The following is a 22,133-nucleotide window of genomic DNA, read 5'->3' as shown; positions in this document are numbered from 1 at the left end:
GAGATGAATTGGAGAGTGTTTGTTGTTGTTTAGTCATTTTCAATCATATCTAACTCTTTGTGATTCCATTTGGGTCTGTTTTGGGGGTTTTTTTTGACAAAGATTTGGCTTGCTATTTCCTTCTGCACCTCATTTTACAAATGAGGAAATTAAGTCACTTGCCCAAAGTCACACAGTTAGTAAATATCCAAGGCTGGACTGGAACTCAGGTCTTACTGACTTCAGATCCCGTACTCTTACCTTCTGTGCCACCTAGCTAGACCCTTGAAGGCTAGGAGACCAATTAGCATACTCCTTTTTCTCCCTAAGAGGTGGGAACTATGTGTATGGGATATTCCATATGGTGTTAAACATTCACTATGTCAGCTGGTTTCATTTTTAACTTTTTCTTTGTTAAAAGGAAGACCCATTGAAAGTCAGAGGAGAGGAAGAATATTTCCAAAAATGATTGTAATATGAAAACAAAAGGAAATAATAAAACTTTCTTTAAGAAAAAAACAAAACAAAACATGTAATCTTGCAAATGGACTTCTGTGCCTGTCTGTCAATGATTTTTTTTTTTCTTACATAAAATTTAAGGAAACAAAAATAAAATCAGTTTGAACTGGTCACAAAATATGTAAATTTTAAAACTTCCAGTTTCTTTAATTTTATCCACATAAACTAACTATAACTAGTTATTTCCATGCCATAACAAAATTCAGTTGGAGAAAGTAAAAAAAATTGGCTGTAGGGGACATAGCCCTAGGAGAGGTGTGCAAATGGTGATAAGACTACCAATGGTAGCCTGAGGGTCAAAGAACATGGCTAGGAAAGGATCATGAAGTATAGACTTGAGAGACTGGAGAGCCACCCAGATATCATTGCCCAGTTGATCCACTTGAGCTGTGATTCTGATTATGGACAAAAAATTCTGTACCTTATGGCCAACCAGAACTTCTTAAATTTATCCAAGTTGATGCTAAGAAACAGGTGTACAATGGTTTATTGAGTCCATAGTCAAAACTTTTTCACCTTAGTAAGAATAGTCAGGACATCTACTTTACTGATATGGGGGAAGGACGGAAAGAAAGGGAATAAAACATTTTTATATTGCACCTACTATGTGCCAAGAATGTATGGAATATTCAGGGAGAATTAGCATGTGAAGACATGCCCCAGCAGAATAGGGAAATGAGATTAATTTGTTCCAACATCCATGAAGGCAGCTGAAGCAGGCTCTGTGGAGCACTTAGAGCTTGGTCAGACATCAAAGATACCGTCACTGCATACTGAGACATCATCAGTCATCTTGACTTTTGTCCTGCCCCTGGATCTCGATGACTTAGGAAGAGAATCTCTCTCATTTAAATTTGTTTCACAAGCAAATCAAGACATCACTCAAGATGTCATTCCTCTTTGAAAATGAAGAATGAACTATGTGTCTGGCACTGTGCTAAGTGCTTTACATATATTAGCTCATTTAATCCTCACAACAACTGTGGGAAGTAGGAATCATTGTTCCTTTTTTCTGGTTGAGGAAACCAAGGCAAACCATAGGTTCAATGACTTGCCCAGAGTCACACAGCTAAGCAATATAGGAGGCTGGATTTGAACTCAGGTCTTCCTGATTCCAGGTCCAGAACTCTATCCACCATACCATCTAGCTGCCTCCAAGACTGTGTAGCCTTTGAGAATCCAAGGTTAATTTTTACCTCATTATGAGGCATGGCCTATACATTTTCTAAACAATACTAAAACAACAAAATGAGAATGTCAAAATATCCTGAAAGTCTCCAAGTCCAAGATCAAAGGAGTTTTTTTATTGAGTTTGAGTCCTATGCTAAGAATATACACTGAAAGAATAGATTCTTCCATCACACCCAGAATACCTATTCTTTCATCACAGGCACCATTAAATAAAAATGGTAGAATGCTGATGAGTTGTGGAGACAAGGAGGCGACAGTTGTGGTGAATAACTTTGAAGAGTAAACCCTGTCTCAAGGGCCACTTGAGATTTTAACACAAGAAAGTGAATTTGACCTCAAAAGTGTCATTACTAAGACTTGGTAAGATCTGACTCACAATTGAATTTTGCCACAGAAGGGTAGAGCATTCCAAAGGAAGAGATTAGATAAAAAGGGTACTGGGATTTCTCTAAGATATACTCATTTAGGAAAATTCATGAAACAGGGATATAGAAGCATGGTGGAGTACATTTGGGTGAGGGTCAATGGGGGGATAATAGAAATGATACTGAGATATGAAAATGTTATAGGCCTTCTAGAAAAAGAAAATGGATAATAAACCTTAGAAGCAGATCCCAAAATTGGCATTTAGGATGATGAGCAACTTCAGCTATCTAAATATACCCTAGATTTTCTAAATTCATTTAAAAGGAAGTTCTTATTAAACACCCACTATAGACTAGACAATCTATCAACAAGTATTTATTATCTACAATATAGTTAAAGCAGCTAAATGGTGAAGTGGAAAAAGTATCATGCCAGGAATTAGAAATTCCAATCTAACCTCAAATACTTACTAGATGTATGACCCTGAGCAAATCACTTAATTCTGTTTGCCTCAGTTTTCTCATCTGTAAAATGAGTTGGAAAAGGAAATGGCAAAGCATTCTAGTATCTTTGTCGAAGAAATCTTAAATAGGCTCACAAAGAGTCAGATGTGAATTGGCTAAACAACAATATGCCAGTTACTATTCAAGGATATTAATACAAATGTGAAACTATCCCAGACATCAAGGATCTTACATTCTATTGGTGTAGTCAATACATAGCAAATACACTGAAAGATCTGTAAACTAACATTAAGAAAAGTTAGCCGGGAAACTATTATGCATAATGATGCTACAACCATATGCTTCAACAATGTAATTGAATAGAACAACCACCACAAAACAATTAAAACTGAATTTTCAAAATTGAAAAGAAAAAACTTGGATCCTAAAGAAAAAATATGAGAAAACACTTTGCTCACTTCTTCACTGAAGAGGTTGGGATCCATGTGTATGAAGGACCATGTATAAAGTCAGATCATTTTCAGTGTAGTTTTGAGGATCTTTTTTCCCTCTTATTCTTCCTTTAAAAAGATATTTATTATAAAAGAGGCTTTTCAAGGAAAGAGAATGGGAGTTATACAGAGAAAAAAAGAGGCAGTGTAAAAATAAAGGATAACACCAAATCTGTTTTTTAAACTATATATATATATACACATATATATCTATATGTGTATATATATATATACATATTATGTATGTATACATACACACACAATAAATCTGAGATAATGGGGCAGTTGTGAGAATCAGGAAATGCTTCCTATAGGACAATAGGGCCAATCTGACTGGATTGTAGAGTATGTGAAGGGAAGTAAAGAATAATTGGACTAGAAGGGAAATTGAGACCATGTTGGTAAGGGATATAAATGGCAAATTGAGTTTATATTTAATCCTAAAGGCAATAAAGAAGCTACTGGAGTTTATAGAGTAAAGGAGCACTTTAGGAAAATCACTTAAGAAGTTGTGTGGAGATGGACTGGAGTGGAGAGATACTTGAAGTGGGAAGACCAATTAGGAGGCTATGGCAATAATTCTGGAGAGAGATGATGAGAGCCTGGACTAAGGCTGGTGGCTGTCTAAATGTGAGCAAAGTAGGGGCAATAATGACAATAGATAAGTGGGGTAAGGATAAGGAATCATAAATGAAACAAAAAAAGTAGGTAAAAGGACCCTCAACAGAAATTAATGTCTGGAAAAGGAAAAGGGAAAGGAGAAGTGGATTGGGGCGGGGGGAGAGTATGGTGAAGATTATTACTTCTGTTGTGGACAAGTTTAATTTGAGACATCTATTTTGAAATCTTCAATAGGCAGTTGATAATAAGAGACTAGAACACAAGAAAGGGAATAGGGCTTAATTTGTACATCTTAATTAGAAACATAATGAGCTGATTCAAAAATAAATGAAGGGATGGGAAATAAGCATTTATTAAGCACCTACCATATTCCAGGCACTGTACTAAGTGCTTTACAATTATGATCTCATTTGATCCTCACAACAACACTGTATGTCAGGTACTAATATCATGGATAGGGAAACTCAAGCTCCATTTGCTAGGACCATACACTGAATGAGGAAGAGTTAAAGCATATTAAATCTGGAAAGACAGTTTGGAGCTATGGTGTAAAGAGTTTTAAATACCAAACAGATGAGTTTGCATTTATCCTCAAGGCAATGGAAACCATGTGATAGTCATGATGTGGTCAGATATTGCTTTAGGAATATCAACTTCACAGCTGCGTGGAAGATGGATTAGAAAGGGGAAAGGCTAGATACAAGGAGACCAATTATCTGGATATTTATTGCAATAAACCAGATGAGAGGTAATGAGGGTGAACTAGAATAAGGGCTTTGTGAGGGGAAAGATGGTTTGAAAAATGATATAAAGGATGCATACCAGAATGACTGATTTGAAAGATGGTAGCATTCTTGGCAGAAATTAACAAAATCTGGGAAAGGGTCTCTTTGAGAGTGGGAGAGCAGGAATTTTGTTTTAAATGTGTTGAGTCCACAGGCTCAACACAAGCAGTTGATGATACTGGACTGCAGTTCAAGAGAGAGATGAAGGTTATGAAGATTTGACAATCAGTTGTTTAGAGATAATCAAAATGAATTGAGACCACTAAAAAAAAAAAAAAAAAAAAGGAAATATCGGGAAGGGGGAAAAAAAGATCCAAGGGAAGAGCCTCAGGTAGAGCTAACATACATATAGCAGGCAGGATGGACATGGATGACATTCAGTAGCAAATGGGCCAATTTTCAAAAAAGAATGTATCTTCCAATTCTATACTGTCAAATTTAACTTTCATTCCTGACAAAATTCCAAGATGCATCATTAAAGGGAATATTTATGAGGGTTTGGATTAGCAAGAGATGATCACAATGAGCTTAGTTTAGACAATTATCAGGAACATGTAGTGACAGATTAACTTTATTTCCCTTTCCAATAGTGTTATTAAACTCATAGATGAAAATACTATGACTTAAATAAGCCTCAGTTTCAGCAAGACATTTGACAAAGAGGCAAGTGCAGTACAGGGAAAAGAGACATAAAAAGGAAGGAATTAGGAGATAAAGGAACTGGATTCTACTCCTGACTGTTACACTATGTGACCTTGGACACTGTAATTAAAACTTTTAGGACTCAGTTTCTTCATGTATAAAACAATGATGCTGAATAAAATCAGATGACCATTAAAGACTCCTCCAACAGTGGAAAGGACACTATATTTGTGATCAAAGGACCTGGGTTCAAGCCCAGTCCTGCAATTTATACTATCTTTGTGATCTTGGGCTACATATCACTTCCTAGGTCTCCTGTTCATTTATTCCATGAGGGAGTAGACTGAATGACCTCTAAGCTTCCCGCTGGCTCTAAAGCTAATGATCTTAAATCCTAGAAGTCTCTAATAACATACTCTTGCCCAAAGTGGAGAGATATGGGCTGAAGGCCAGTAGAGCTAGGCGAAATCAGATCTGTTTGAATGACCAGACCTAGACAGTGGTGATTAATGGTTCAGTGTGAACTTTGAAGGGAAATCCCCAGTACAGGGGATCTCCAGGTCAGTGGATACATTTCAGGGGTCCATGAACTCAGATCAGGGAGGGAGGAATTATATCTTTATTTCTACTAGCCTTTAACTGAAGTTTAGCATTTATTTCCATTATGAATGTAAGCAACAATCTTTATTCTGATAAGGGGCCTGTAGATTTCACCAGTTGGCCAGAGGGACCCGTGACACAAGAAAAGATGAAGCACCTCACTATAGTAGATCACCATGGGGCTCTGTCTTAAGTCTAACTTTATTTTCTTAGATAACATTATCATCAAATTTATAGATGACATAAAGCTAATACCCAAAAAATGACAAGCTAGAACAATGGATTGAAATCTAATGAGATCAATTTAATAGGGGTATATGCATCATAGACCGTGAATTCTTTGAGGACAAGGACTATGTTTTTACTTTCTTTATATTCTTAATACTTAGCACAGTGTCTGGCACATAATGGGCACATAATAAGTGCTTATTGACTGACTAACATAGACTGAGCTGGAAAGGACCTCAGAAATCTGGTCCAATGTCTTCATTTTATACTTCTTCTAAAAAATTGAGGCTTAGAGAATTAATCTAGTTGTTCAAGGTCCCATTGGAGAAAAATAACTAATATTTCTGTAGAACTTTTTCAGCTCTATTACATTTTCTATTTGAATCTCCTAACCACACCGTTAAGTGCTGTTTTGTTGTTATTTAGTCATTTTCAATTGTATCCAACTGGATTTTGCCATTTCCTTTTCCAATTCATTTTTTCTGGTGAGGAAACTGAGGTCAGAGAGGACCAATAACATCAGGAGAGTGAAGTTTTGACTTTCAATTGAATTGAATATAGGTGAGGAAGGACTGTGCAAAGTCACCAACCTCACTCTCTCCTACAAAGTCATCAAAGTCCAGTAGCAAGGCTTAGGTCAAGACAACTGGAGATGCCCTCCAGGTGCCCCATAAGTCTTGTGGTATGTAGAAATATTATCCCTATTTTGAATGGCTGAACAAGTTGTTGTATTTGAAGGTAATGGAACATTATTGTTCTATAAAAATGATGAACAAGCTGATTTCAGAAAGGCCTGGAAAGATTTACACAAACTGATCCCAAGCAAAACAAGCAGAACCAGGAATACATTGTACAAAATAATAGCAAGAATGTGCAACGATCAACTATGAAAGACTTAGTTCTTCTCAGTGGTTCAGTGATCTAAAACAATCCCAATAGACTTTGGACACAAAATACCATCTGCAACCAGAAAAAGAAATAAGGAGACTGAATATAAATCAACACATACTATGTTCATTTCATTTTTTCTGGGTTTTTTTTTTTTTTATCACTACTATGGTTTTTCCCTTTTGTTCTGATTTTCTCTCTCAACATCATTCACAAAGCAATATGTATTAAAAAATAAATAAATTTACTAGAAAAAATAAATAAAAATGAATGAACGAATGAATTATCCCCATTTTGCAGATGAGCAAACTGAGAGTCAGAGGCTTGCTCAAATCTTGTGGGTCCAAATTCAGTACTCCTTCTATTCTACAATATTGCTATACTTGAAGGTTTGTGGGGGTTTTTTAAGTAAATGAGCAGCTGCTTAAACTGTAGTTTATCTGAGATTAAGAAAGGAAAGATTAGGTTTGGGAGACAGAACACCTGGAGATTTTCAGCGGGCTCCTAACTCAATGAGTCATATCACAACAAAGTTAACATGACATTAGCCTACATTAACAGAAACAGTGTCCAGAATGACTGAGGTGATAGCTTCACTCTATAGCTTTCCTGGTGAGATCCTATCTAAAGTATTGTGTTCAGTTCTGGCTGTGTTCAGCATGGCATTGATCAAGGCTTCTGATAAGCTGGAAAGCTTCCAGAGGAGGGCAAACAGCATAATAAGGGGACGTGAAACCTTGTAATACAAAGATATGTTCGTGGAATTGGAGCTGTTTAGGCTGGAGAAGAGAAAACTTGGGATGGACAGGGTAGATGTGTTCAAATATTTGAAAGGCTGTTATATGAGAGGAGGATTTGATTGGTTTTTCTTAGGCCCAAAAGAATCTAGAGCAACAGTTATAAAAGGCAGATTGGCCCTCAATATAAAGAAAATGCTTCCTGTCCAAAGATGGAACAGCTTGCCTCAAAATATAATGGATTCTTCTTCACTAGAGGCTTTCAATCTTAAAGCCAGCTGGAGATGATGAAAAAGGAAGATGATATTCAAGGTCCCTTCCAACTTTGGCTATAATCTTATGAATCTCTGTCCCAAGGTCAGCATAACCTGAATCCCTAATAGTCCCCTCTGAACTGTTCCCGCTTTCTCAGAGCTTGTCAGAATCAGAAGATGGGAAGCTCTTGCTGACACAAAAGCTTAGTACCAATCATCTCACAGTCACATGCACATATCAAAAGAGAAACAGACAAAGTAGCATTTTCCTGTAAGGAGTACTTGTATAAATCAACACAAATTTATGCTCCCATTCTGTACTGTGAGCATCTCTGCCTTCCCAGCAAATGCGATCACTCTTGCTCAACACATTGTAATGTGTGTAATGGCATTACAAGTCTAGAGCTAGAAGGAACTTTTTGTCTTGTATCTCAATCAGTCAATCAATCAATAAACATTTATTAAATTTGACTATAAGCCAGAAATTGGACTAGCTACTAGATATACAAATACAAAAGCAAGACAGTCTCTATCTTTTTTAAGAAAATAGATAATGTGACAAAATAGAAGAAGGCTAGAAAAAATCTGGGCCTCTTTCCACTTCCCTCCTAGAATAATAATAATAACTCCTGCTTACAAAGCACTTAAAATAACTAGATCTTCAATTTATTTAGCATAGGAAACTCCTCTGTCAAAGCAAATCAACATTTGCAACTTATATTTTTAAGAGCTGGGAAATCACCCAGAAGCTGAGTAAATGCCTGGGTCACAAAGACAGTAGGATGACTTTGAATCCAATGATCTTTTCAAGCATGCTTCAAGGTATCCTCTCTACTTACTACATCAACTGCTTCTCATAGAGTCCTTTAAGGTTTTCAAAGAATTCTCTTCAAAATAGTCCTGTGGAGTAGGTAAAATTTAATCTACATAGTTATACAATCTCCACAATTTTCTTAAATTTTTATTGTTCAGTCATTTCAGCCCTGTCTGCTTCTTCATGGTCCCATTTAGGGTTTTTGTTGTTGTTGTTGTTGTTATTGTTGTTTTGGCAAAGATAATGGAGTATTTTGGCATTTTTTTCTCCAGTTCATCTTACAGATGAGGAAACTGAGGTAAACAGGGTTAAATGACTTGCCTAAGATTACACAGCTAAGAAATGCCTGAAGCCAGATTTGAACTCAGGAAAAGTGTTCCTGATTCCAAGCTCAGTGCTGCTTTTCTTAAACATTCTTGCTGATTTTCTGAAGGTATAAACTTTCACACTAAATTTAATAATCAGTCTTCAGGAGCTATCCGAGCTAGCTCCAGTACACCCTCGTAGGGCTCTAGGAAATCCTACATTCCTTCAGTTGGAAAGCTAATTCAAAGCTATCTTAGAGCCTCTAGTCAATTTTAAGACTAGTGTAAGTTGGCTCTGAAGTTTACAAACTTAACAAAATCCTTAAATCTCATCTAAACTAGGCCTGCAATCCTTGGGACCATCTTAGAACTAATCTGTTCTCCTGGGTAGGAAGGGTCTTTTATAAAGGATAACCTAGAGTCAGGTTAGAAAGACAAAAGGTCACTCACTGAAAACTCCCTGCAACACTCCTTCCTATTACCCTGAAAACTGGATATTACAAGAAGGCCACTGATAGCTAGAGAGCACCCAGGAGAAAAAGATCAGAGGGATGAGGGACACCAAGATCTTGTCATATGATATGAGATTCAGTCAAAGGAACTGAGGATGTTTAGTCTGGAGAAGATAAGATTGGGGGTGTAGAAAGGGGGAGGGATAGGACATGATAGCTATCTTCAAGTATTTAAGGACTGACACTTAGAAGAATTATACTTGCTCTGCTGAGCCCCAGAGGGAAAAATTAGGAATTATGGGGAGAAATTACAAAGGGAAAAAACTTTTTAAAAAGTTTTTATATAGGGAAAATGTTCCTAATAACGAATTGTCTAAAAATAGAATGATCTGCCTCAATACAGAGTTTGTTCCTCTTCATGGAGATCTCCAAAGAAAGGCTGGATGACTCCTTTGGAGGGATGTTATAGAGGTGATTTTTAAGTTTGGGTTGGATGGGATAATATCTGAGGTCACTTTCAATCCTAAGATCTTGTTTTCATATCACCAATTGGGTCCTGCTTATGAAAAGTAAGATGCGCTCTGTAGGCCTTACTTAAAGCATTATAGAAATGTGAGATGTTAATACTATTGCTATTATTATTACTAGAATGGGGATATGGTAAAGCTTTTTGGCACTTTTTGACATTAAGTCAACAAATACTGAAAAAAAAAAAAACAATGTTTAAATCTCCTCAAATCACTAAGGAAGTATTCAGAATTTGGGACTACTAACTATACTAAAAGTACTTCAGTTGATTTGCTGAGGGCAGGAAATGTTTAATTGGGAAGAGAATATAAGAGTGCTCTTAAACCCCTAATAAATCATAAAAATTCCAGACATTTTAGCTGAATCAATCAATAATCAATCAAAAGTAAACTGGGGATGAATAAGTCTTCAATCAATTTGAAAGGACTATAGGGTTTAAAGTCATTGGATAAAAGCAGATGATATCACATAGGAAATATCTTCTGGTTGGTTAAAGAGATAAGCAGCCAAAACACAAAGCAGAAAAATCCTAAGGAGAGATTTATTCCAAAAAAGAAAAGAGAAAAGAGAGTTTTATATTTTGAAAAGTTGGAAAATCCAGAATTCTCCTTTATGTCAGCTGCAATGTCTTCAAGTAATCAGTAATGACTTCCTGAAGCAAGTAGAAATGACAATCACATCTGCAGTTGGAGTTGAGTGCACACCAAGAACAAAATAGATAAACCAAGTACTCTACAAAGAAACCAATGCATGGATCTCAGAAAAGAATTCCACTTAAAGGGAACTTGATGAAGATTCCATCAAATTAAAGAAAAAGATTTCCAATAACCAGGAGTTGTGAATTTATCTTTTGGTCACATGTGCTCTCTAAGCTTGAATCTATTGTCCCCAGGGACTTCAAGTACTTATGGAAAAGTGTACCTAATTTCAACATTGCAGCACTTGTGATCCTCTGGCAAAATAGGAAAAAAAAAAAAAAGAACTTAACACCAAATAGCAAGAAAAAATAATTAAAATAGGAAGCTAGCAGCCAGGACATTGAGTTAAAAATTCTTCGTCATTGGAAAGGGACCTACATGTGCAAAAATGTTTGTAGCACCTCTTTTTGTAGTAGCAAGGAATTGAAAATTGAGTGGATACCCTTCAACTGAGGAATAGCTAAATTATGGTATATAAATATGATAGAACATTATTGTTCTATAAGAAATAATGAACAGGCTGATTTCAGAAAAGACTAAAAAGACTTATGTGAATTGATGATGAATGAAGAAAGCAGGACCAGGAGAACATTGTACACAGTAACAATAAGATTATATGATGATCAACTATGACTTAGCTCTTCTCAGCAATGTGGTGATCCAGGATAATTCCAAGAGACTTGTTATGGAAAATACCATCTGGATATGGAAAATATCCAGAGAAAGAACTATTGAGATTAAATATGGATCTGAAGCATAGAATTTTCTTTTTTTATTGTTGTTGTTTGTTTTTCTTTCTCTTTTTTTTCCCTTTTTGTTCTGATTTTTCTTGCAAAACATGGCAAATATGGAAATGTTTTCAAAAATTGTACATATTTAACCCATATCAGATTATTTGCTGTCATGGGGAGGGGAAAGATATGAGAGGGAGTGAGAAAAAAATCGGGAACACAAAATCTTACAGAAATGAATGCTGAAAACCATCTTTATCTGTATTTGAAAAAATAAAATGCTATTAAGAAAGAAAAAAAAAAAACCAGAATTCTTCCTCATCCCTGCCTTTCTCATCCATATTCTGCTTAATAGCTTCCACAGCAGTTTTGTGCCAATGACTTGGAATTTCTGTTTCAGATTCTACATTATTTCTTTTCATGTACACTGTAGGTCAACAATCCTCCTGGCCCTACAACTCTGAGGGTCTTCTCCCAGGCTGATACTTTGATGATGGTAAAGTAGGACATCTTTTGTCTCAATTCTTACCTAGCCCTCAATTATTCAATAGAAGTTACCTCAGATAAAATGAGATCTAAGAGAGGTTTTAATTTAGAAAGGTCAAGATTACCCACTGCATCCTGGCCACCATCAGTCATCTCGATTTTTATCTAGCCACCAGACTTCCATTACTCTGGAAGAGAGAGAGATGACAATGTGCTTCTGCCTCACTTCAATCCAATTCATTTGCAAGTCAAAACATCACCCATGTGACATCATCAGTTCTCTTTGAGAACAAAGGATGAACAACAACAACAATGCATGACATTTCATGCCCCGTAATTGTGCTTTCACATAGGCCAGCCTCCCCTTCCAGAAATGTACTCCTTCTTTACCTCCACCTCATAAATCACTAGTTTTTTTCAAAGTCAGCACAAGCATTACTTTCTGCATAAAACCTTTCCTTTTCCCCATTCTGCTAGTAATTTCCCCCTTCCCTCTTGTACTTATATATTTATTTTATGGCTACATTTTTATACTATTATTTTATATGTCACATATGTTTGTGTGCATGTTTCTATATATATATATATATAGAGAGAGAGAGAGAGAGAGAGAGAGTCTGTGTGTATATGTGTGTATACATACACATACACACATACATTATACAAACACACATCTTTCCTCAAATAGAATTTAAGCTCTTTGGTCAAAGGAGCTGTTTTATCTATCTCTCCAGCACCTAGCACTATGCTTTTAACACTGCAGATATTTAATAATCCTTGTTGATTAACTGATCTCATGAGATAATTTACACACCCACAGAGGATATACTTCATGCTGCTTGCCCTAGGCAGAAAAATTGTTAGTTATATTTATGCTCTTATGACGTACGTATGTAAACTCAGATAAGGAGAAAAACTAAATACATTGGACAATTAAGTTTTTATTTTTACATATCTTGTTGAGCATGCAAATAAATGAATAAGTGCAAATAGCACCTAGCTTTAGCCTAGGTACAATGCCTAGCACCTGGTACAAAGCAGGAGTTTAATTAACCCTTGTTGATGATTGACTAGTTGACAGAACATTTATCTGTATGCATATTAGCATTTTTTTCATCTATGTCTCAGTTTACTTAGGTCTTTGAAGTAAGAAATCTACTGTAAAACATTTCTGATTTTTTAGGCATGGAATAGGAAACAAATTAGGATTTCTCTCTCTACTAAGTGTAGGATGAAGTCTATGAGGAAGATGAAGGAATATGGACTTTATCATAGGCTATGTCCCTAAATGCTTTTAAGGGGTAGCTAGAATTTAACATGCTCTTGGAATAAATAATAAAGAATACAGTAGATAAAACAAGTTGAGAGACTTCATTTCTACTTACAATTTTGATATTAACTTTTCTATTTACAATTCTAATAACTATAGCTTTTAAGAAAACTAATATCCATTAGTATTAATGTAAAATAGTAATAATGTAAACTAGTATCCAATTAGTATTAATGTAATATCCATTACACTTACCTAGGTGCCCCAAGGAGCTACTTTGTAATACAAACATTTATGATTCTCTGATTTGATAGTATTCAGTGTCAGGCTTAAGATTTCCTAGAGGAATGTAACTTTGACTTTGATTAGACAGGTCTACAGCTAGATGGGTAAAAAAAAACAAACAAACAACAACAACAAAAAAAAAAAAAAAACGGCAAACAAAGTCCCTCTTATCCTTTTGAACAAAATAAAAATAGATGAGCTAGGCTGGTGATATCAAATTCAAATAGAAATTGTTGCTGTTCAGTCATTTCTTCAGTCATGTATGACTCTTTGTGACCTCATTTGATTTTTTTTTTTTTGACAAGTACTGAAGTGGTTTGCCATTTCCTTCTCCAGCTTATCTTACAGATGAGAAACTTCAGGCAAATAGGGTTAAGTGATTTGCCCAGGGCCACAAAGCTAATAAGTGTCTGAGGCCAGATTTGAACTCAGAAAATTGAGTCTTCCTGACTCTAAGACTGACACTTCATTCACTATACTACTTAGGTGCGTAGAATTGGGAGCCATTCCAATAGAAAAAGAAACCATTAAATAATAACAAAGGATATCTTTGGCCCACATATTGACTTAGAAAACCACATATTAGCATTATCTATGTTCTATTGTACTTTTATTTATTTTTTAAAATATTTCTCAATTACATTTTAATCTGGCTCAGCAGCACCCCTGACTTTTGTAACCATATTTGGCAGAACTTGAGTGTTCAACAATTCTGAGCTATGTGATAGTACAATTAGGTAAATTCAGAACTGGGACCAGACTTTGAAACTTATCAGATCAAGCCCAGTTTCAGCTTAATTTCTAGAAGGAAATTTCAAAATCTGACCTTCCTTTAATAATTATACCAATGACTTAGATAATGAAAAAGTAGAATGGAGGAAGGTAAAGGCAGGCAAGAAAATAGGAAAGAAAGAACAAGAGGAATGAAGAGGGAAATAGGCTTTTCTTAAATACTTACTATGTATGATGTATATGTATTGTCTCATTTGATCCAGACAATAACCTTAGAAGGTAGATGCTATGGAAAAAAGCACTACTGAACTTGGAAGTCAATGGAACAATTTTACATTCCTTCTCTGCCACTTACTACCCTAATCTCAATAAGTTCCTTCTATACATGAGAAGATTAGACTAGATAACCTATAAAGTCAGATCAAAAAGGAAAAAAAAATGAAAAAGAAAAGGAAATACAAGCAAACAACAAAAAGATTGAATATACTATGTTGTGATACACTCAGTCCTCACAGTCCTCTGTCTGGGTGTAGATGACTTTTCATCACAAGACCTTTGGAACTGGCCTGAATGACCTCATTGTTGAAAAGAGCCACTTCCATCAGAACTGATCATCATATAATCTTTTTTTGCTAGTATACAATGATCTCTTGGTTTTACTCACTTCACTCAGCATCAGTTCACATAGGTCTCTTCAGGGCTTTCTAAATCATCCTGCTAAATTATCTTGAAGATCATTTCTTATAGAATAATAATATTCCATAACATAACATTTATATACCATAACTTATTCAGCCATACTGAATTGATGGGTATCCACTCAATTTCTAGTTTCTTGCCACTACAAAAAAGGGATGCTACAAACATCTTTGCACATGTGAGTCCCTTTAGAGACACTGCTGGATCAAAGGGTATGCACAGTTTGATAGCCCTTTGGACATAGTTCCATATTGCTCTCCAGAATGGCTAGATCAATTCACAACTCTACCAATGTATTAGTGTCCCAGTTTTCCCACATCCCCTCCAACATTCATCATTATCTTTTCCTTTCATCTTAGCCAATCTGAGAGGTATGTGATGATATCTCAGGATTGTCTTAATTTGCATTTCTCTGATCAATGGTGATTTAGAGTATTTTTTCATATTACTACAAATGGTTTTAATTTCCTCATCTAAATATTGTCTGTTCATATTCTTTGACCATTTATCCATTGGAAAATGGCTTATAAACTTGAGTCAATTCTACATATTTTTAAAATGAAGTCTTTATCAAAACCCTTGGATGTAAAAAATTTTTCAATGTTTGTGGCATCCCTTTTCATAGTGGTAAGAAACTAGAATTCAGTGGATGCTCATCAGTTGGAAAATGGCTGAATAAATTATGATATATGAATGTTGTATATGAATATGGTATATGAATGGCATATGAATGAATTTTTTTATTCTATAAGAAATGATCAGGAAGATGATTTTATAGAGGTCTGGAGAGACTTCCATGATTGATGCTGAGTGAAATGAGCAGAACCAGGAGATCATTGTATATGGCAAATCAATATTATATGACAATCAATTCTGATGAACATGACTCTTTCCAACAATGAGATAATTGATGTCAGTTCCAATGATCTTGTGATAAAGAGAGCCATTTACATTCAGAAAGAGGATTGTGGGAACTGTATGTGGATCACAACATAACATTCTCATTCTTTTTGTTATTATTCACTTGCATTTTGTTTTCTTACTCATTTACTTTCTTTTTTATCTGATTTTTCTTGTGCAGCAAAAGAATTGTATAAATGTTTATACATATTGGATTTGACATGTATTTTAACATGTTTAACATATGTTGGATTGTTTGCCATCTAGGGGAAGGGGTGGAGGGAAAAAGAACTGAAACAAGGGTCAATGTTATCAAATTATCCATGCATATGTTTTGAAAATAAAAAGCTTTAAAAATTAAAAAAAAGAACTGAAAATGTGACAACTGATGCTATAGATGTGTTTTTGATACAGCCCTTTCAAGTGACAAAATCACTCATACAATAGTAAATAAAGAATTAACTACACACAGACCAAGTCAGTGCATATTTCTTTGACTAGGAAATGGTTGAGCAACATATTTATTTGAGAACCAAACTCCCCCAACCCTGACAGAAAAATAAATAAATAATTTTTCCCAGTTTGTTGCTTCCCTTCTAATTAACAAGATTAAATTTAACAAAGATGTTACCTACTGGTCCAGAGGATGACTTTATCCGACAAAAGTCTTCAGCTCTCAATTTGAGTAGACTGAAGACTGAGAAAAATCTGTTAAACAAAGATTAGAAGTGTCTCATATCTACGATCTACTCAAAAGATACTAGCAGGCTCACTTTCATAAAGATATAAAACTACACAAAATATCAAGTATAAAACAATTATTTCTCTCATTAAAAAGTATCTGAAATACAAAACATTCATAAGTGCATATTAGCAAATACTTAAAAGATTAAATTCTTTGTGGGGTTGCTGAGTGGGGATTTCACTTTCATCTGTGACCAACACAATGTATATTGCTCACAAGTCCAGATTTCTTGACAAGCCAGGGTATAATTGAGGCTTTATCTCTTGGGCTACAGAATCCTCTTGGTGTAATACTTTCTTTTTTTCCTCTCAGAAGCACTATAGTTGAAGCTTCATGACTGGGGTACCTAAGAACTGCTGACCTCTCAAACTCTCAAATTAGCCTTAAGGGCTAGAAACATCCATCTTTCAAGATGCTTGTTCTGTCTCTTATGCCCAAAGGAAGAAAGAGGCAGTAGAAAAGGCAGTTAGGGGCTTGAGATTCAGTTCTAAGCTCATCTAGGAAAGAACATGTTCACACTGCTACATGTGTGTAGCTACCAGGGAGATGAAAGGAAAATTCCTTCCCTCAGTAGACTTTGAGAAGAAAGCTAAACAAATCCCAAGTAAAATGCTCAAAATAGAGGAGAAAAAAAAGATAGGCAGATATTTTATCCTTTCCTTTAAAAACTCAATGAATAGATTGTTCACCCTGACTTAGTCACTGATTTCTCATTGATATGAAAGCCCAATTACAAGTACCATGTGACCCAACCAAGAGCTTCTGGTCCAGCATGCCCTTTTTAGCAAAAGGCCAAGAAACATGAATCCCTTCTCATGAAACTAAAACATGCGTGCTCAGCCCCATTAAAAATGTTCTAATCAATCCCTCCACTATAGAAATAAATGCAAAGGCTTACACCTGAGATTTGTTTTTTTGAATCAGCTTTACACAATACAAGAACTCTGACTAGAAAGCAGTTCATCTGAAAAGAAAAGAAAAAACAAAAACAAAAAAAAAACAAAAACAAAAACAATGTAATCTTGAGCTGCATTTAAAAAAAAAAAAAAAAAAAGACACAGTCTCCTGAATGGGCAAAGTGATTGATAATCCCATTTCATTCTGATCATTATTCTGTGGTATTATGTTATACCTGGAATATCATATTAAGTTTCAGGTGCCAAATTTTGGCAAGAACATTGATTATCTAGAGAACATTAATGGATAGCAAACAGGATGGTAAAGTGTCTTAAGATCATGCCATATATGAAGTTCAGTTAAAGGAACTAAGGATAGTTGGAGAAGTTTGGGGGGGAAGGGTAAAATGATGGAAAGATGATAACTGTCTTTAAATATTTGAAAGTCTGTCATGTGGAAGAAGGAAACAAGATGTTCTACTTAACCCCCAGAAGGCAGATCTAATGGTAATGGGCAAAAAGTTTGCAGAGAAACAAATCTAGAATTTGTGAAAGAAAAAAAACATCCTAATAATACAATCTAAAAGTGGAATAAAGTTTCAAGAACTAAGGGGTTCCCCTTCAAGACTAGATGATTTACTGGGAACATTGTGGAGGGAAATTTTTTGTCAAGTAGGAGTTAAACTGGGTGGCCCCTAATGCCTTTTTAGTCTCTGAGATTGTGTTTGATTTTGCAAGATTAACTAAACACAACCTTGGCCCCAAATCAAATTGGGCAAAGGAAAATGCTAATTGTGCTCACCAACCCAGATTCAGTACCCTAATTTGAACATTTTTTAAAATCAGAGTAGAATTCAGAACACAGCTAAATTCAAGATATTCTATCTGTATGGGACCCTTTAAATGGGGCCTGGTAAGAAGGCCTGATCCTCAAAGCCCAGACCAACTGTGCCAGAAATATTTTTACATTCTGCATTTCAATGACATGATAATCTGCCAGACTTGAGATTTGCTGCATAAGAGATGCCTCAAAGTTTCAGATACATGCTGAAAAAAAGCATAAAAGAAACCAAGGCCAGGTGGAGGTAAAGAGGAAATTCAGGCCAAGATTATAGTCTTATTTAAAAAAAAAAAAATAGGATTCACATTATGCGGCACTCTCCATGACAAATTCATAAAGTTAAGTTGTTTACCTACCTCAGAACTCTGGTGTTTCCTGCTCTTCTTAACCTAGGTCTTTGAGAAATCCAAGAATCCTATCTTGCTCCTTGGGACCCTAATTCAATTAGACAAATGTTAAGCATCAACTATGAACAAAGCATGGAATTATATACTTTAGGGAGATAAAAGGAAATAAAAATAGTACTTGCCCATAGTCTCTTTGAATTATAACCACAGCCATAAACATATGAAATGTTAAATAAACAAAAGATTTGAGTAAATGTAATGGCCTTCATTGTCGGCACAGCTCCCTGAAACATCATTGGAAACATTTCTGATCAGAAAATTAGAAAAGATATAATCCAGGAAGTTATATGACTTAGGAGCCCATATAATTAAGTCCACAAAAGACATTACTTATAATTATTTAATAATAATGTGCTGGATTTTTTCCTAATGGAGAATTGGAGTCAACCTGGAGTCTCTTCCTTAAGGCTAATCTACAGAAAGCTCCATCTCTGTTTAGCAGTAGAGAGCTCCTGAACAGGATTAAACACTGATTCCAAAACCAGTAGTCTTTTCACCATATCACACTAATTTGAGATCTCCAAAGTTGAACACTATTCTTGAGTCAGTTCAATGTCTGACGGAAGTCAGTCAGTCAACAAGTATTGGAAATACAGAAAAAGAAAAAAGAGAGCCTCTATCCTCAAGAAGCTCATCTTTTAATGGTAAGACAAAAAAAATTAATATACAAAAAAAAATCCAAAATACAATAATGGATGTAAAAACATATTCTCAGAGGGCAGGCACTTAGGTTGGGATGGGAAGGAAGAAAGCCAGTTTTTTATTTTGTTTTGCTAAAGGTAGAGTTTGGGCAGAGTCTTAAGCCTGAAAAGGGAAGAGGCAGAAGTGAGAAAGGAAAAAATTCTAAACATGGGAGGACAACCTGTGAAAAGTCATGGAATTGGCATACAAGAGTTATCATATCACTTGAGAAGAATAATGAGTAAACCAATGTAGCATGTAAAAGAGAATAAAATGAAAGAAGACTGGAAAGATATGAAGGGAACAGGTTATAAAAGAATTTAAAAGCTAAATATTATTTCAAGTTCCTAGAAGTAATTAATGTATTGAGTGGGGGGAGTGGTGACATGGTCAGATTTGTACTTTAGGAAAAACAGTTTGGCAGTCAAGTGAAAGATGGAATCGAATGAGGGGAGATTTGAGGCAGCAACCAATCAGAAGGCTACTGCAATGGTCGAAATGTAAGGTTTTGAGGACCTGTACCAGGATGGCAGCTATGTGAGTAGAGAGGAGGGGTCTTACATGAGAGAAACACTCACCTGAAAGCATGGTGATCAAGTTCAGGATGCAGACTCCAGCTGAGACTCTGGTTTATCTTTACCTTTCTCTAATTTGCCAAGGTCAGATTCTTCCTCTTTTTTTTTTTTTTTTTTTTTTTTTTTGTTTTGTTTTGTTTTACTTGTTTAGGATAGCTTCCACCTCACTTATCAAGCCACTTTTCAAGATCACAGTTCCCTTCAAAGGCTTCTGGATAGTTTGTGCTCAAGTAAAATGCGAAGTCCCTTAGAATGTAAGCTGTGTAATTTTTAGAGTATTAGTTTTGTTTTTTTGGTTCAGCTGTTTGAATTGTGTCTGACTTTTCAAGACCTCATTTGGGGTTTTCTTGACAAATACACTAGAATAATTTGTCATTTCCTTCTCCAGCTCACTTTACAAGTGAAGAAACTAAGGCAAACAGAACAAACAGACTTGCCCAGGGTCCTACAGTTGCAACCCACAACCCATAATTTAAGAAGCTTTGCAAAAGCAAAGCAACATGGTTTTAGATTGGAAATCCATTAGTTCCACTCTTCTCTTCATATCCTCCAATTCCCTATGATCATTCATTCTTTTGTCTCCCTCATATAATCTTATCACATCAGTATTTCTCAGTCTTGTTTCCAGCTGTGCCATACTTTAAAAAAAAAAAAAAAAAGAAGAAGAAGAAGCAGCAAAACTTTTGCATTCCACGCTGACCACTCAAGTCTTAGTTTTAAATGCTTTATCTCAACAATTCATAGCTCCATAGCTCATTTATAATCAACTAGTGACTAGGCTTGCTTTGTTTGACCTCAGAACACTGGACTAGGGACAATGAATGGAAGATGTAAAAGGGTCAATTTAGGTTAAACTTCAGGAAAAGCCTCTGAACAATTAGAGCTGTCCAATTAGTAGCTGCTTTGAGAAGTGGTAGCTCTCCATAGAGGTCTTGCACAAGTTAGATGACCCTTTGTCTGGTATGTTATAGTGGGGATGCCTTTTGTGTGAGAATTGGACAAGATATGGCCACTAAGGTCCGTTCAAATTCTTAGGATTTTGTAGTTCTGGGATTGTTTGAGGTTATTTAATTTAGGCTTACTCCATTAATTTGAATGTTTCCTGTTTTCTGCTTTATTCATTAATACCTTCTCCAGATAACAGGTAAAGGAAAGAAAAGGAAAGGAGACACAAAATTATTAGTTTTGTTACAAGTTAATACTTCAGGTAAAATTTGAAATTATCAATTTAAATGAGTTTTAGTATCAGTGGGTTTCACTGACTCAAGTCATTTGTCTCCCATTGCACCAACTAAAAGAAAATTGCCTAGTGTGGCATGAGATCATGTGATAGAATCTAATTTCTTGCTCTCTGCTCAGACATTAGGGTACTTTTTTTAAATGTGGAGGTAATAGAGTACAATATGATTTCTTAGGTATCTTATTAATAGCTGAAGAGATATAAAGTTTACACAACACTTAAAATTATCTCAATGGAAGCTCACAATATCCCTAGGATACAGGAAATAGGAATATCTATTTCCATTTCAGAGGGCAAACTGAAGCATAGAGGGGTTAAATAACTTTATACACGATACATAGTAAATGATAAATGCAGAATTTAAACCCTTAACTTGAAGTCCAGTATTCTTTTCACTATACCTGACTGCATCAAGTATAATGGGAGGTTGAATAGACTTTAGCCATGGCCCCCATCCAACTCCTATCACTACTTGTGGGAAAAATAAATAATATTAACCAAACAAGCCAGAAGAAAGAGTAGAGGTGGAAGACAGGCAGAAACAGTTATAGAGACTAAGATTGGTGCTAACAGAAACCTAAGATAGCTAAATCAATCTAGAGAAGGACTGGAGATGAAATTTAGCCACCTGCTTCTCTTAATATTTTGAAGGCCAATTAGCAGTTCTGACCATTAATTCTCACTCATTGAGTTTACCATTGAGTTCTCTCATGATATGACCTTGTTCTGAAAGATCTATTTCTGCTCTCTCACAGTCTAGAAAGAAGGGACTGCTCCTCTGTTTCCTTCTGCTCAGTTTAACATCTCAGTTAGCCTTTACTTTATCCATCATTAGGAGTTGAGACTTGGGTTCTAGTCCTAGCTCCCAAATCACCTATTTTCCTTCTTTCCAAAATCAACTACGGTTACACCTTCCATATCCTAGGAGCTTGTGATCTAGAAGATGTAAGTAAATTTTTTGACCCTTCCTTTGTACCAGAGAAGAAGCCTGAATTATTATGATATTAAAAGATTAAATACATTGATATTATTTAATACCATACACATATACTATACATTTCTGAGTTTCTAAAAACTTTCTAT

General features: G+C 35.5%; 1 protein-coding gene across 1 annotated transcript in view; it reads right to left on the bottom strand.

The window, feature by feature from the left end:
* The window catches only part of ZNF395 (zinc finger protein 395), a 93,175-nt gene extending 72,721 nt beyond the window's left edge, over nt 1-20,454 (bottom strand). Inside the window, exons 1-2 of the mRNA XM_051975747.1 lie at nt 19,814-20,454; nt 18,504-18,582 (exon numbers count right to left, since the gene is read on the bottom strand). The gene's annotated coding sequence lies outside the window, so the exon portion shown is untranslated. The remainder of the gene's footprint in view (nt 1-18,503; nt 18,583-19,813) is intronic.
* Between the last annotated feature and the right edge of the window lie 1,679 nt (nt 20,455-22,133).

This window comes from Antechinus flavipes, chromosome 2, assembly GCF_016432865.1.
Source record: "Antechinus flavipes isolate AdamAnt ecotype Samford, QLD, Australia chromosome 2, AdamAnt_v2, whole genome shotgun sequence".
NCBI classification, from domain to species: Eukaryota; Metazoa; Chordata; class Mammalia; order Dasyuromorphia; family Dasyuridae; genus Antechinus; species Antechinus flavipes.
The sequence above is the reverse complement of the archived record's forward strand: the minus strand, read 5'-3'. Positions and strand labels throughout refer to the sequence as shown.